Genomic DNA, 6000 nt, shown 5'->3' with positions numbered 1-6000 from the left:
CAATGCACAGGCGCCTGACTGGCCCTCTCTCTGTCTTTTGTACACTTAGTCACACACACAGACACACACACACACACACACACACACTTCTGGATAGCAGCCAATGCCACTGCAGTCACAGGTGAGGTGAGCGCTGTAGTTTACTGCAAACAAAGAGGGATTGTCAGGATTCTTTCCTTGTCACATACACAGTGGTGGAAAGTGTTGCCTGCTGTTATGAACAGAAACCTACATCAACAAAGTTAAGACTATAAATAGCTAAAATAAATGCAAATCTGTCATTTCACACTACATTTTCTGGCACTGAATAAACACTCTGAATATGTGTGTCCTGGTGTCAACTCTTTGGCTGGTGTTCTTTTACAGTCAGACACTTTGCCAGTTGATTATTACACTGTGGCCAAGCAAACCTGACCGAATGAAAACAGTGACTTCCCCTCACGTCCTGTTCACGAGCCAGAGAGAACAGTTCTCTAATTGTTGCTTTGCTTCTCTGCTCTCCTTTGCCAGCCAGCTACATTATCCCTAAATGACAAACACACAGTGTTATTTTGGGTGATCCGCAAAACTGCAGGAGTCAGTAGGACGCTCCATTAAAAGACACAAATGATAGTCTGCCAGGTTTGGTACACAAATCATCCACTGTAAATAAACAGTGTGTATCCAAAGAGTTCTCGTGTTTATGCAGAAAAAATGCCTTCATTTTGCAAATAAAACCAAAAAAAAAATCTGTTTTGACTTCAAATTGCAGGTTAGCACATGGGATTGGCTTTGTTGTGTTCATCTTGGATTCTTTTATGTTTGTTTTTGGAAGACAGCTTATTTATTTTTAACCTGACCGGTTCTGAGCATCAGTAAATGTATGTCAGTTGATTTTTGTTTGCAGGAATTGTCTCTCACTAATACGGCCCAGTGGAGCAACAGAAACTATCATATCACCCAAGCAAATGCCATTTTCAATGCAAACTAATTTGTAATTGGTAATCCGATGTGTGTTTGATGGGACTAAAAAAACAATGCAAGCGTTGTCGTAACTTATTTTTGAAGTGCTGAGGGGGAAGGAAAAGATAAGCAAAGGGTTCATGGAAAGGGAGATTCCTGTGCAAACTATTAGATCAGTGGTTCCTCTTCTTTATTTGAATTTCAAATTATCACAGTCATATCACGTTACTTTTGTGACATCACTGAAAGCTTACACCTTGTTGACCTTCAGCCAAAACACAGACAAGCTCAGATGTAAAAGAAAAATGCATGCCATAAATCCAGTTTGTGTGTTAGCATTGACGCAAATATTGCATAACTGAGCTTCATGTTACTGATTTTCTTTTTCAGTGTAATTTTGAAATGTTTACAATCAAATTTGTACATGTTGCTAAAATAAAATAAAAATAATAAAAAAGACTCTTTGTTGCTGTGACTTAGAGAACTAATTTGTCTACAGCAAGTAGCCTACAAACTGAGAGGCATTTAGCTAGCTTAGCTTATCTTGTCTTAGCTTAGCTTATTAGAAAAAAAAAGAAAATAAAGTAAGGTGAAACAGCTATCCTGGCTAGCTTGCATTGGTTTAGCGCATTATTTTCAAAATAGAGCTTGGTTGAGAGACATTTTTCTCAAAGCCAGCAGACTGTTTCCAAAAATACAGTACAAGCTGCACACATGGTATGAAATAGTAGGCTATAGACTTCTCCCTCTGAGTTGTCGTTGTTGAAAGGTTGTGAATCACAACTTGTGTTAGTTGTGTTGATGTAGCAAAAGTAAATTACTGTGTGTTGATGATTTTATCATTAAATGGGCAGAAATTTTAAATGTATGAGCGTACATATATCAAGGTTTGCATCACATCCCATATATTTTCCATTGCTAAGACATGGTCTTGAGCTCGAATATGCAGAAAATGACATTTGAGTGTGCTGTACTATTGTTTTTTAATAGTTTCTGATAGTTTTTATTTCTAACCTAATCAGTATAAAGTAGTATCAATCTTGTCATATATCCTGCCCAGTCATTTTTAAAAAATTTTATTTATGTGAATAATCTAAACTGAACTAATGCACAAAAAGGTTTGAAAGCTTGTCTGTTTTAAAGAAGACTTTTTGCGCAATAATTTTGTCTGAATCACCAGCTGTTTCCAGTCTAAGTTGATGAACAGTAAACTCATGTGCCAGACAAGCGTCTTCCCAGATATGACATATTTAACCAAATATTCCCAGAGATCAAAGTAATCGTCCATCTCAGTTGTTGATGTTTTGTTGAGTTTGTTTCAGATTAGAACAATTACTTCTTCTGCTGAATTACAACTATTAACAAGTTAACTTGTACTATCCCTTCTGGCAACACTGCATTTGCTTAAAACCAGTAAATATAAACATATCTGGTTTTTTGCTCCAAATCTGTTTCAATACTGAGAGGAAACCAGACTATTGTGACAGTTTTCAGTGAATGTGTCGGTTATGTAGCCCTAAATGTTACATTCAGCATATTTATCCAAGTGTTTTTATTTTCTCCAACGTTAATCAGGTATTCAATTTTCTAAGCTTAACCAAGTGCCTTTGGTGTGTGTAACCAATGGAAGTGAATAACTAGATAAACAAATATATATATAAAAAAAAAGTAATGGGAGAAACAGCATTTACAAGACTTATCACAGAGTGAAACAGTGGTATCCAAGGGAAAGCAACTCCACTCTCTCAGGTGAAAGCAGAGTTTTGATAAGCACTTTTTGTCATTTGAATAAACAGACAGTGAGGATATGAAATAATAAATACAGATTGTGTATGATTGGGTTTCATTTAACTCTTACAAAACCCATTTCCAAATATTCCATGAAAGATTAGTGTGGCTGCTTGCAGTGTTGTTGTACAGTGTGGAATGTCACGGCATGACCAAGATCATTCTGTAGAGCGAGCTATTCCCTGGACACAGAAAAGTTCCTCAACAGAAGTTTAGATTGCCTCAGGTCGTCTCTGCCCCTTGCCATGATAAACCCCATCACTTCTCTACTCTGGCTGCTGAGCATAGGTGTGGGAGACACAAAATCCACTCGTCATTCTCCTCTCTTTTAGTCACTCTTACAGTCAGACAGAAAGACTAAAGGAATTTTCTGAACATAGCACAGCTGTAAGACAGCCTGTCCCATATTAAGCTAGCAGCAGACGGAGACGATTTACCTAAATCTTTGTTGCAAAGTGAGCTGAAAGGTGGGGGTATAATTATGATTTGTTGATCAGTAATAATTGGGGTTACAACATGTACTATAGGTACTACTGAAAATGTGATCTCTTTGCAACAAAGATCTAAAGGTAATCAACAGGAAAAAAATCATTCCATCACGTCAGTAAATTTGCATTTTCATTAATCCCAAATCTGCATTGAATTGGAATTCTTCTTCACCTATTAGCTCCCCTCTTTATTCCTCAGAGACTTATACTCTAGTAGTTAATCTATCTCCGCTCTGCACAGCCCATAAATTGTGGCTAAAGAGGGTAGACAAACACAGTAGGCAGGCGGTGGGAATCAGCCGATTAAATCCTTTGTCATTATCTGGCAGGCCCTGCCAGCAGACATCTGCTTGTGAATGCAATTTCAGGGAGCACTGGGAAAACTGGTGTTACTTAGGTTAGAAAGGAAGCGACACACCCTGGTCCCTTTTATGCTGCTAACATGCACTTCATTAGGGTCTGAGTGTTCTTCCCAACAATGGAGAACAGACCGTGTCGCTGATAGCTTTATCTCTTGGTGGCAAAAGGGCCCAGGCGTGAACCATCCCATTGCCAGCTTCAGCAGAAAAAATATAACTTCCTGCATCCTGCTGAGTCGGGTTAATAAAGGTGAAATGACGAGTCATGCTTGCAAGCAAGAATGTAGAGAAGATATGTAGGAAAGTATTTTGTTTGACAGTATAGCTGTCTGAACAGTCTAAATACATCAATATGTAACATAGAAATGTGGTCCAGTGGTCAATTTGTGTGAGTGGAAAAAACATAATCTGCTCTACAAGACGTACTGTAGAAAAACAACAGCATAAAAACAGTAACGGCTGAGCAAAAAAGAAAAACAGGGAAAGCTGATCCTGTTTGTTTCTTAAAAAGGACCATTGGAAAGGCAATGTGGCAAACAGAGGAAAACAGAGTCGATGGAAAGGATACTAATCTAGTGCTAATCCCCTCAGCATCTGTCACTGATGCATTAATCAGACTGAAAGGAAACATGTTATTCTGTAATTCCTCATCTTGTCTAAAGCCACTGTTGTTGAATTTAGCAGACTGGACATGAGTCACAGGTTTGCATCTTCTAGAAAACACTAATTTACCGTCTTGCTGCTGGATTTAAAAGAAATGTAAGGACGAGTAAGGAATTAAGTTGAACTCGGTTAAAGGTACATGTATAAATGGTTCACACAGGATTGCCAAACAGCTTGTTACTAAATTATAAAAGATTTGTAGGCAGCATTTTTCATGCTTGTGTCCACTTAAAGGGCTTTTATTGAATTACTGCCTCTGCCGTCCTGGTGGTAGAAGCTGGGTAATTGCTGAAGTTAAACTGACACATGAGCTCATGAGGGCTGCTTAGTGTTTTGCTTTCTAATATCACCTGCCCACTCAGCTCTGATCTTTGCAAGAGGTCCCTAAAACGCCAACAGGCTGAAAAAATGTAATTTCCAGTTTGATTTTTTTTATCTTTTTTTAATCTCTCTACAAAAATCTGTTATAGAAACATGTCACATGAGCAGGACATGGCAACACTTCAGGGTTAATTAGAGTATCAGGATGCCATTAGCACATTGATGTAGATCATTTAGCCCTCAGTTTGTCTGCCATTACACCTATTCTCACTGAACAAACATTTGTCATCAGCGGTACTACAGTCGTTACGACAAATGACCCCACGCGGCTGATACCATGGCTGATAGATTCACGGCTGGTTGCCCGCACATTTGGATCAATTGTGTTGGGGATGGAGGCTGTGTATTGTTTAAATGATTAACAGTACCTGGAGGTGTGATGCCTTGGTCAATGATGAGCTCCTCTCTCAGTACTTAATCATAATGAAACACCCGCTGTCACTACACATCCCTGAGCCCCCTCGGTCAGAGAGGAGCTTATGTTGGGCCAATCCCAGCGGGGGCTCCCTCTACCAGGGATGAGTGTAAGCAGAAAGCAGGCTGCAAAGCTGCATATATACATACGTAGAGTATGCTGGTACAGTGTGATGTCACGAAGAGCCTGAGATGATTAAAGTATCCACAATGTGCATCAAATCTCAAGCGCATCATGGGATCTGCAGCCTTAATCTCCCGAGAAAGCCTCAGCTTTTCCATGAACTAAAAACAAGCCCCCAGACTTCTTCTAAAGACATAAAATGTGTTTACACAAGCTGAGGTCAAGTGCTCAGCAATGATTGGATTCACTTTGTTGTTTGCATCTAATCTAATAACATTACAGCCAAGGCAGAGGTATTTAAAGCATTGATGGACAGTTTGTTTCAAAAAATCAACCTTAATTTGCATTTTTAACTCATCTCATGCAGGGCTTCAGATAAAAACTAATCTGCTTTTATCACCAAATACACATTGATTATGCAGTGAGACATAATTAGACCAATGATCTTCATGACAGTTAATGCCTGCTTTCAAAGATAGACTAACAGCCCTTTTAGACTTTTGTTTTCAGTTTTATCTTTGCTTATCTAAATTTGTTTCATTAAGATCATGGATCTGCTGCTGCAACACAGCCAGAATTTGGCATCAAAGAGAAAACAATTAAACTGTTACGCGATGAATTATGGATAATTATTACATCAAGAAATATTGTTTCAGCGTAGTTGTTTTCACAAACATACACAAAAACACATTATGCATGAGCCCCTGACAAAAGGCGTCCTGTGTCTACATGTGATGCGCAACTCCCTCTCTATTTCACCCAGACGACCTTCCTCCTGGTACACAAATATTGCTCATTACATGAGGGTTTATGTGCTCGATATAGCCATTGACCCTCAGCC

This window comes from Leuresthes tenuis, unplaced genomic scaffold (assembly GCF_036924035.1).
Source record: "Leuresthes tenuis unplaced genomic scaffold, fLeuTen1.0.hap1 SCAF_24, whole genome shotgun sequence".
Classification (NCBI taxonomy): domain Eukaryota; kingdom Metazoa; phylum Chordata; class Actinopteri; order Atheriniformes; family Atherinopsidae; genus Leuresthes; species Leuresthes tenuis.
The sequence above is the reverse complement of the archived record's forward strand: the minus strand, read 5'-3'. Positions refer to the sequence as shown.